The sequence below is a fragment of the Panthera pardus genome, unplaced genomic scaffold (assembly GCF_024362965.1).
Source record: "Panthera pardus isolate Hobbes unplaced genomic scaffold, ASM2436296v1 HiC_scaffold_16, whole genome shotgun sequence".
NCBI classification, from domain to species: Eukaryota; Metazoa; Chordata; class Mammalia; order Carnivora; family Felidae; genus Panthera; species Panthera pardus.
In genome coordinates this window covers 93,765,897-93,777,837 of record NW_026526721.1, presented here as the reverse complement: position 1 = coordinate 93,777,837, position 11,941 = coordinate 93,765,897, and positions in this window count along the sequence as shown.

Sequence of the window (11,941 nt, the reverse complement as noted above, 5' to 3'; positions counted from 1 at the left end):
GAAACATATGTAAACATTTTTATTAAAGGAAACTTAAAACTAAAACTTAAAACTAAAATATGAGAAGAAGAAAATCGATCTTTTCCAAGTAGGCAACAAATAAATTATTTTTGCCAGTAGTCAAATACAGAGCATTTTCTTGAGCATGACACGGGATACTCTTGGAAACTATGACTTTTAGGTGGATGGCTGGAAACCGTTCCTCATCTTCCTTCACTCAATCCATCAAAATAGAACATTGTCTTTATTCAGTACTAGGATTTTTGTAGAAAATGTTTTCAAAGAGAGGAAAACAAGCAAAAGGGAGAAGAATAGATATTTGTAGATCACTTTCTATGATCCAGGCAACATGTTGGGCACTTTTCATACATAATCCTGTCTGGCTTGGACTCAGCTGACAGAGTGAAGACTTGTGTCACACAATGACTTATTAGATTCATTCATTCAGTCATTCATTTGTCCATTCAAAAAACCTTTATAGATACCTACTATAGATACCTACTAGATACTATGCTAGGCCTGGAGATAGAGAAATAAACGAAGTGCACTCCTTGGTCTCAGGGAACGTGTAGTCTATTGAGGGAGACAGAAAATTTAATACTGAGCAATGTGAAATGATCTTTCTTAGAGGAATGGACAGGTTTTTCTGGGAGCATATATGTGGACAACCAACCCAGAGAAGTCTTTCTCAGACCTGGGAGGGTTGGGAGCAAATAAACTCAAGGATTCTGAGACAAGAATAAAGTGAGTGAGGGTGAGGAGTGTGGGGGGTCAGGGCCAAGGGCAATCTGGGCAGGCAGAACATCACATAAAGGCCTAGAGATAAGAGGGAGGGAGTGGAATGCCTTAGAGATGGTCTCTAACTGGAGTATGCAGCAGAATCTTCTTGAAAGCCTTAGCCCAGGCAAGTTGATACATAAAATTGAACATCACAGCCCGTATGTCTTCATCCGTAGTATGGGAGACTAGTAACTATCAACTTGTCTAACTATCTCTCAGCATTCTTTTGAGAATAAAACCAAGCAGCAGTATATATATATATATATATATACACCCCACTCTGCCCTTCCCTGCCACTCCAGTCAGAGGAAGCACTTCCCAGGGCCATAAAAGCCCACCTCTCCCAGTTATCAACCTGACTTCCTCTTGACCATAACCCGTTGAGTAAGGTAGATGATGAAGCTGATTGTCCCAGTTTGGAATGTTAGAGAATGACTCTCTGAGAAGTTAAATATCTAACCCAGTTAAGCAAAGGCAACTGGTAGAGCTAAGGTCAGACAGGCTCATAACTCACTGTTTCACTAGATCATACTCGAGGTTCAAGAGCAGGCTCGGGGGTGTTTTTGCAGAGGGAAGCTGGGCTCTGAGCCTGGCTCAGTCAGCAACTCAAACCTAAAAGGAGAACTCAGATGCTTCATTCTGGAACCTCTGTTCAGGGAAAGTAGGATAGTTTGGGGAATTGTTATCTTCGGGCATTCCTGTTAGGAGCTGCAAGAGACCTGGCTTTTATTTGTAATCCTCACATTTGTGTATTACTTTACAGTTTAGATTTGCTTTTATTTTTACTTTTTAAGTTCGTTTTCATGGGTGGTACGATTGTCCCACTTTACAAATGAGAGTTTCAGTGACTTGCTGAGGATGACACACCTAGCAGGTCTTTGGATTCCAAATCTTCTGTACTGAATTCCACCAAAATATTTATGTGAAACAGATGTGACATGTGCCAATTGTTTTCAATAGACATGGTGATTATGTATGTAGTATTTGTGTATATATGTATGTGTATGCATAAGTATGTGCGTTTTACATGTTTTGTGTCCTTATTTTTTTTGTCAATACCACTTTGGTAGTCCGTCAGCTTTTTTGTTGTTTGTTTTTTGTTTCTGTTTAACCACATGTAATCTATTCATAAAAATTAAAAAGAATTTTTGGGGTACCTGGGTGTCTCAGTCAGTTGGGCCTCTGACTCTTGATTTTGGCTCAGGTCACGATCTCACAGTTCATGGGATCGAGCCCTGCATCAGGCTCTGTGCTGATAGCACGGACCCTGCTTGGGATTCTCTCTCTTTCTCTCTCTCAAAATAAATAAACTAACTTAAAAAAAAAAAAGAAAGTATTTTTGGTGAAAATAATCCTTGAAATAAAACAGTAGGAATTTATGATTTGATGGAATAAATGAAATTACCAAAAAATGTAGATTTAATGGTGAAAACTCTGTGCAGTAAAAAGAAACTTTAGTTGCCCTCAGGATGTATCATGATTTTTTTTCTTTTTAGTTAAGAAAACAAAAGTTCTGGAGCTCTTTGAAACATTTTCTGCAAATAATGCACATAGGACTTCTGTGACAGAAATCAGAGTGCTAAGTAAAGTAAAAACATACGTCTTAACCACCTCCTTCTACAACCAAGATAATCCAGCTCAATAAACTATAAAGGCTTCAAGGTTGGGTAGAAATCAGAGTTCAAATTCAGAAAGCCACCAGATGCATCAACTGCAGCGGCAGGAAGAGGCCAGCGGCGGGGAGAGGTACACATCTGATGCACATACCATTAGAACATTTTAATCATTGCTTCCTCCCTTCCTGAATAACATCTGGCTTGCACAGAAGATCCTTAATATCATCAGTTTTTCGCCTTACAAATATTTGAGTATGTGAGTTAAAGATTTGAGTATATGAGTCTACAAAAACCTGGGCTTAACAGAAGGTCTGTCTTTTTTAAAATACAGAATCTATTTATTTTTTTAAGAAAAGTCATTACTCTGCTTCAAATCATAAAACCCTGATGCTGACATGGAATGTATACAGCATTCAGGTGAAGACGGAGTAATTTACCCAGAGTCACCCAGCCAAGTATGTCCCTGGTTTCCCGACTTTCTGCTTTGGTGTTCTACTATGGTTCCGAGGAAAGAAAGAGACTCAAACAAGAATAAAATGAAATATTTGATGGCATGGAGGAAATATTTGCAATATATTGCTGTGTAAAGAAAGCACATCCCATAATATATACCACATGATACTATTTTGGGGGAAAAAGAGAAGGCATGTGTGTTAGGTACAAAAAGGCTGGGGAGATGTTAGCAGGTCTGAAATCTCTAAGTGGGGCAATTCACAGGACTTGCTTTTTACCTCTTTTAGTTTTTTTTTGTTTTTAATTTTTTGGATTTTTAAAATAAATAAGTATAACCAATAATCACAAATAAATTAATGTTATAAACAAAGAATTATCCTAAGAATGGCAGGCACATTTCAGAAGTATAGAGACAAGTAGCATTAGAACTCTTTCTTCTTGGGGTGCCTGGGTGGCTCAGTCAGTTAAGCGTCCTACTCTTGATTTCAGCTCAGGTCATGATCTCACAGTTTGTGAGTTCAAGCACCACATCGGGCTCCATGCTGTCAACTCAGAGTCTGCTTGGGATTCTCTGTCTTCCTCTCTCTCTGTTCTACCCCTGCTTACTCTCTCTCTCTCTCTCTCTCTCTCTCTCAAAATAAACAAACTTAAAAAAAAAAAAGAACTCTTTCTTCTTAAGGGTTGGGAGGTAGAGGACTGTATCAATAGAAGTGGTGTGTTTGACCAGAGCTGTACTGTAGGGTGGCTAGAGCTGATGGACAAATGGACACCTAAAAGCCAATGCATGGGCCACAAGACAAATGTTCAGGGTGAAGGAAGCAGTGAGAGCTTCCCATTAGAAGGAATATCAATTTACTTCCCACTTCCCACTGCTCTTAACATCTAAACAATTGGGAAATATTGTGTTCACTTCTTTAGAAGCATGGAATATTCCTCTGGAATTAATGCTTTCTGAAGGAAGCTAATCTCTCATAGCTACTCCATTTCTTCCTACTTTGACTATGTAGCTGATATTCAGACCTGGTAAAGACCATGAAAAAAGGAATAAAGATAATAAGTAAAAGGATGGATGGATGGATGGATGGGTGGGTGGATGGGTGGATGGACAGATGGACCACCTTGGTTTATAGAGCACCTCCTATTTACTTGCCAGACTAATTTATGTGCTGTATAATTTCTAATCCTTGGCCTTGCTGCTAATCTCTACATTATCTCTAATTTCAACAGGTAGGCATTATTATTCCCATTTCAGAGATAGTAAAACAGGCTGAGAGAAGTTGAGCTACCAAAGAGAGCAGGATTAGAACTGAGGGATGTCTGACCCAAAGGCCTAAAGCCCCCTCCAAAGCCACTGCCTCCTTCTTGGCACCCTGGAATAGCCTAGCCCTTCTCGGTGGATCCACTAGACTGCTGCAGGGGAAAGAAGAGCACTGGATTAGGAGTCTGTTTCCGGATGCACTCCAGTCTGGCTGACTCTCTTCCATCTCCATAGTTTGCCCACACAACAGACATTCTTTGCCACAATTGTTTTGTTTTCTTTTTTCTTTTTTACATATATATTTTTTAATGTTTATTTATTTTGGGAGGTACGGAAAGAGAAAGGAGAGAATCTCAAGCAGGCTCTGTACTTTTAGCACACAGACATGGCGCTTGATTCCCATGAACCGTGAGATCATGACCTGAGCCAAGATCAAGAGTTGGAGACTTAACTGACTGAGCCACGGAGGCGCCCCTGTTTTATTTTATTTTTTTTTTATTTTGACCGAAATCAATTCACTGAGATAGAAAATCTCCTGCTTAAATTAAGAAAGATGAAAATCAGAATGAAGTCTGTTTCAGAAACCAATTTAGGTAGAGATAAAGGTAGGGTGAGTTTTCTGAAGTGAACTCTAAATGGCAGGGCCCTAGCTGTCAACCTTTATTTCCTTTTCTCATTTCCTTTTCATTTCATGTTTCCATCTCTAACACTCCTTTGTGAACCAGCAAATGTTAGTGGCATAGAGAACCTCAAACTTCCTCAGAGCTCTTTTAAGGCGGCCAACACTAATGTGGTTTGGGTCTTGTTAACCAGTAGTCTCTTGTTAAGTAAACAACTCAACTTTGATACCAGAGGGTCTGTGGTCAGGATGGGGGCTGAGGTTGAAGGAGAGTAGAAGCAGGCTTGGGAGAAATTTTAAGTAGGAGATTTCTCTTCAAAAAGAAAACAAAGTTTTGACGAAAGCTGTTCTCTATTCCACCAATTGGGACACATCCTCAGCACTCTTTACTGACCACACACTACACTCTGCTCTTTATATTTGGTCTGCCCTCTACTCTTGGCGTTGGGCTATAGGCCTACACTGAGTCACATCAGAGAACTTGTCTTATGTCCTACAAGAAGATCATTGAGAATATGGGTCGCTAAACCACGTAAGAGAAATTCTTCTCAGTTCTCTGTTCAGGAAAAGCTGCCTTTCCACTGATGACTGGTATGTTTTATCTTATGAATGTTGGGAATCATGTACTGTAGTTGATTTTCTTTTTTTATTTGCTGCAAGGAAACTCACAGCCAAACTTGGGGTCCACTCCTAGTAGAAAGTGCTGGGCCTTATAGCATAATTTGGAACACTAATCTTACTTCTTTTTTGTTGGGTTCCTCCAACTACCTCTTTTTCTTTCCAATAGGTCTCTTCTCTCAAATGATTTTTTAGAAATCTTGCTTTGTTTGTGTCTTTCTAAGCTATCTTAAATTATTTTGGAACAAGTAGGAACGACTCTATATAATTGCCACACCGTGTTTTTAGGTGTCTGCCTACAATAGCACCCTCCTTTTTCTTTAAGAACTGCTTGAGCTGGGGTCACCTGGGTGGCTCAGTGGCTTAGCGTCTGACTCTTGATTTCGACTCAGGTTGTGATCTCAAGGTTTGTGAGTTCAAGCCCCACATGGGGCTCTGTGCTGTTAGCTTGTTAGTATGGAAACTGCTTAGGATTGTCCTCTCTCTTCCTCTCTCTCTGCCCCTCTCCTGTTCATGTTCTCTCGCTCTCTCTCTCAAAATAAATAAACTTAAAAAATATTTTAAGAACTGCCTGAGTGATCATAGGAATGGGGCCCCTTGCACCATGTGAGCCTGCCTGTCTGGCCAATTTGATTAGAATTGAGGTAGCTACCTAACCCAAGATAAGCAACAGATTCTTTCCTCCAGAAATGTGAAATTGGGACTTGACAAATGATCTGCTAAGCTGGTTACTTAACTGTGTAATATATCTACAGCATTGATGCTCAACACTAGAGGCCCTATAAAGTCACCTGATACTTTTAAAATGTATCAATTCATCCCTGATTATCAAGGAAGGGGAAGGTACATACAGATCTATAACCAAATAGATCTACTGACTGGATTTATTTAGTGTCATTTCTCTAGAGTTTGTGACTGGAGAATGTGAGACCAAACCCTTAAATGGTCCACTTCTCCCTGAAAATTGTTACCTAGAAAGCCTATGAAACTCAAGCACTTTGTATTCACTTAAGTCTCAGCCATTTGTATAGACAGAATTCTGAATGAAGTGAAGGAACTTTCACTACCTTTGGGCTTTCTTTCTTTCTTTCTTTTGTTCTTTCTTTTTCTTTCTTTCCTTCTTTCCTTCTTTCTTTATGTTTTACTAGGTTTCACTCCCCCAAATAGATTTATGTATTTAACATAAAGTTGTTGAGTACATCCTAAGTGGGAAGTTCTCCAGTGGATGCTATGGGAGAGGTTGGGGGAGAGAGAAAGAAAGTGGGTACCCAGATGAACCTGACCTTAGGGAGGCAGGTGACAAGGAATGTGGCAGAGGATGATGGTCACATTCTCAGGATATAACAATAGGAAGGCATCAGAAGCTTGTTCTAAGCAGCACTTAACTTGCTTTACATACAGTAATCTATTATTCTTCCCATTTGTGGAAATAATCAAGGGATGGCTAAAGTGGCATTCAAATTATGCCCATGAAGAGGCTAGATGCAACCAGCCTCCAAGAACAGTCTCATTTAAATCTAGATAAAAATCTATCTGATATTCTGCATATTAGAACTCCACCTTGAATTCCTTGCTCAATAACAATTTTCTCAGCTGGCCTTTCTGGCCCCATTTTTTTTTTTATTATTGTTTATCTACTTTTGAAAATAACAAAGAAATGGAGTGGGAAATGGAAAATTACTCTGTTGGAAAATCTTACCTTCCTAAATGTGAGCTTTCAGTACATTCAGAAATAGTCTATAGGATTCCTGAGTGGTCCCAAACATCACCACCAGCTAATGTAACTAACACAGGTTCAGGTTGGAGAGAAAGAAAGAACTGTAATACTTAATATTTATTGAGTTCCTACATGCCAGGCATTCTGCTATGAGCTTAGATGCAGCATCTTATTTAATACTCAGAACAACCTTTGAATAATTCTCTCTTCTCTGTGTAACAGAAGAGCAAACTGAGGCTTAGAGAGGTAAAGGGATGTGCCCAAGGTCATGCAGGTCATTAGCAGTGTTTCTGATAGTTGCTATAACTATAGTGTTTCAAGCAGTGCTGGGCACTTGGAAAGCGCTCAGTAAATATTTGCTAAATGAGTGAATATGTGAAGGATCATCTGGCTATAGAAGCAAATCTTTAGTAGCTGGGTAGAAAGAATCACACAGCTAATGGATAAGTCTCCTACACCATGCATTCTGAGCTTGGGTTCCATGTGGCACAGAGGTGTCCTCTTTCAGAAGTGAGTGGTGGAACAGAAATAGCATCCCATGACCCAGAAGAGCTAGGTGCTAATCTTGGCTCTCCTGTCGTGTGACCTTGGACCCATGATCCCCATGCCTTACTGAGTTTCAGGTGTCTTTTTTGCAAAATGAGGCCTCTAAGAGTACCTCTAAATTCTCTTCTAAATCTAACAGCCTGTCATTGACAAGAATTTTACACTAGAGAATTTATCTTCTGGATGAACCACTCTAAGGACAAACCACAAATGGTATCAAGAGCTTGTGGGAAAAGAAGAATTCCCATTTTCCATTCTGTATTTGCTATCACCTCTCCTCTCTTCCTAGAGTCTCTGCTGAGATGCTTTACACTGTAGGTTTTTTCTTTTACTTTCTTTTTTTTTTTTTTCCATTTTTCAACTTTTAATTTTAAGATAATTTTTTACTTGTAAAACAAGTTAAAAAAATAGCACAAAGAATTCCTGAATACCTATCACAGTGTTTCCCCAAATGTTACTATTTCTTATGCCACATAAATGTGAAATTATCACAGTCAGAAAGTTAACATTAACAAAATACTGATTATCTGATCAACAGTTCTCAAGTTCACCAACTGTCCCACTGATGTTCTTTTTCTGGTCCAGAATCCAGTCCAGGTTCACATGTTACATGTTAGTCTTCCTTAATATGAAACAGATTCTCAGTCTGTCTTTGTCTTTCATGGCCTTCCCTTGACACATCTGAAGAGTTACTGCCCAGGTACTTTTCAGAATATCCCTCAATTTAGGTTTGTCTGATCTTGATTGAATCCATACTAGACACTTTTAGCAAGAATACCCTAGAAGTGACTTTATTTCCTTCTGAGTGCATTTCATCAGAAGTGCCAATTTGTTGCTGTATTACCCATGAGGTACCTTTGATTACTGTTTGTTTTTTCGTATTCTACATATTTCATAAGAAAAATGGAGTAATAATAGTACTTGCGAGGACTAAATGGAAAAGAAAAATGGTAGATGAAGCACTTGACACCATTCTTGGAACACAGTAGGACTTAACTATTATACTATTACATCATCATCTTTTTTTCTTTTAAAAGCATATGGGACAATTAGGAAATTGTAAAACCGACATGGGTGTTGCTGATGGAACCGCACTGGGGTCATCTGCAGATACACATTCTGCTTTTGCATTTGCTGCTGCAGCTGTGGCCCCTAAGCCAGGACAATTCCAGCAGGCTCAGAAAGATCACGGCCCTCAGTGTTCCTCTGCAAGGGCAGTGACTGTAACTAGAGTGCCATTTGAATGTTTGGCTATTGTACACTCGGCGGCAGGGGACATGTCCATTCAGCCCTGGATCTGGCCTACAAGATGTCAGGTAACCTTTTCAAGGCCATGAGATTTTAATAGACTTTGAAGTAAAGTTACCAGATACTATGTTTTTGCCTGGCTGAAACATACAATTAATGTATGAATCTGGGTTTTACAAGTGACATCTGCATTCTGTGTTTATTTAACTAACTGCAGACTGATTGCCATGTAGGCTTTTGTAATATTTTTCTATTAGTCTGTGAATAGGCAGTCCAATGAATTATTTATTGGTCTAACACATCCTGGTGCTCTTTTCTTTTTTTTTTTTTTTTTTAAGAAAACATTCTCTATTGGAAGTCTTGGCCTTGCTTAGTCAATTAACCTTCCCCTGTCCAGACCTCCTCTCTTGAGGAATAAGCCACCAAAATCCAAAGTAGCATTCTCATGTGCAGAGGAAGGGATCATGCCTGCTCAAGACCTTAGTCCCCTCCTGTTGTAATCTCCCCAAAGCCAGATGTGAAACCCCACTCCCAAATCAACTACAATTGATGAACATGCATTCAGTTACTATGCTTTTCTAGAAATAAGCTAAAGCTGCTGTGGCAAAGGAGAGAGATGGCAGAACCCTGTTCCTGCCAGATTTAGCCTCATTGCCCTGAAAATAACCAATGGTGCCAGGGATGGGGATGGGGTAGAGGGTGGAGAAAGTGACAAGAGCTATTGAATCAGAAGTTGTCATTCTATTTTCCCTTTTCTTTTACCCTCTGCTCCCTCTGGTGCTGCTTTTTCCCATGCTCCCCTCTACTCCAGTGCGATATTGGTAGTTCAAGTGATGGTGGCCTGCTCTGGGGTAGTTGAGGAGGAGATGATGATCAGTAGGGTGGGATTCAGAGGATACTTTGAAGCTAGCTGACAGGTCTTGCTAATTGCTTGAGGGGTGGGAGTGAAAGAGAGGTCAATGATAGTATCAAATTTTTGGCCTGAGCAACTGGCAGGGTGCTGGTGTCTTTTACTGAGGTGAAGAACACAGAGAGGAATGAATTTGGAGGTAGGGAAAGTCAAGACTTTGTTTTGGGACCTTTTATAACTAAGATGCCTATTACTGAACAACAGAGAGATGCCAAGTAAGCTCTTCGGATACACAATTTGAAATTTTAAAGTATAGTGAAAAGAACATGGGATTTTGTGTGATACATTTGGAGTTCTAATCACATTATAAGAGCGTAACAATATATTTAACTTCTCTGAGCCCCAATTTCCATATTTGTCAATTGCAAATTTTATTACCCATACTTCAGTTGCTTATTGCTTTGTAACAAATCACTCTAATATATAGTGGCTTAAAATAACAGTTATTTAAGTTGTTTATTACTTTTTAAATGATTCAGTGGGGTGGGGCTCAGCTGGGTGGTTCTTCTACTAGTTTTGCTTGATTATCTTATTCACCTGCATTTAACAGGGAGTTTTGCTAAAGACTGAAATAATCTAAGATGGCCTCTCATTCCCTAGAACCTCTTTCCATGTGGCCTCTCATTATTTCATGATTTTGCCTGAGCTTTTTGCACAGCAACTAAATCTCAAGAGGAAAAAGCCAATCTCTAAGCACTTACTCTGTCTCGGCTTATCGTGTTTGCTAATGTTCCATTGGGCAAAGCAAATCACATGGCCAAGCCCAGAATCACTGTGGGAAGGGAATTTATAGTGGTTGATACTCGGAGGGTGTGGCTAACAAGGAAACACCAAGTAAGAGTCTACCACAACCGACTTGGTTGGGTTTTTATGCAGATTAGACTATCTGCCATTTGGGAGATACTCAGTAAATATTAGCTGCTATTATTAAGACATAACAACCTTTGGGGCACCTGGGGCTCAGTCAGTTAAGCGTCTGACTTCAGCTCAGGTCACGATCTCACAGTCCGTGATTTCGAGCCCCACATCGGGCTCTGTGCCCATAGCTCAGAGCCTGGAGCCTACTTTGGATTCTGTGTCTCCCTCTCTCTCTGCCCCTCCCCCACTTGCACTCTGTCTCTCCCTCTCAAAAATAAAATAAAAACAAAACAAAAAATTTTAAAGACATAGCAACCTTCAAAATCAATACCCAGGGCCTATATTTCCTATTTTACTTACAAACGGACAGGGGAGGAAAGTTAACTTGCTTTTTTTGTCTCTTTTCTATGTTCTCCAGGAAAAGTAGAGCTATAGTCTTTTTAGCTTTGCACTCAATTGTGCTGCCTAATAAACGCACTATGATTACTCAAAATCCAGCAAAGATATGGTCCAATATTTTGATTTTGGAAAAGTAAAAATTCTCATATATTCTCATTAAAAATGGCTTTGAAACCAAAATTAAACATCTGAACATCCATGTTCTTTCAATGATTTTTCTAAACATAAAAGTTGTGGGGCACCTGGATGGTTCAGTCAGTTAAGCATCTGACTTCAGCTCAGGTCATGATCTCATAGTTCATGACTTTGAGCCTCATGTCAGGCTCTGTGCTGACAGCTCAGAGCCTGGAGCCTGCTTCAGATTCTGTGTCTCCCTGTCTCTCTGCCCTTCCCCTGCTCAGGCTCTGTTTCTCTCTCTCTCTCTCAAAAATAAATAAAAATTAAAAAAAAATTTAAACATAATAGTTGTATTTGATTTTTGTGTTTGTAACCTAAATCCATTATAAGTCCTTCTTTCTCTTTTTTTTAAGTTTTTTTTTTTTTTTGAGTGTTTATTTAGTTTTTTGAGAGAGGGAGAGAGAAACAGAACACAAATGGGGGAAGGGCAGAGAGAGGGAGACACAGAATCCGAAGCAGACTCCAGGCTCTGAGCTGTCAGCACAGAGCCTGACGCAGGACTTGAACTCACGAACCGTGAGATCATGACCTGAGCCAAAGTTGGACACTCTACCAACTAAGTCACCCAAGAGCCCTGTAAGTCCTTATTTCTAACTGTAATTTTCCCACTATTTCTTTGCCATTTGATATTTTTTCCTACATCAGTCACATCAAGGTCACTATAAATATTTCAATAGTAAAGGAACAAATCACCCATGCTTTACCCTTAGCTCTTCTCCACAAAAAACACACAAAGCAATTC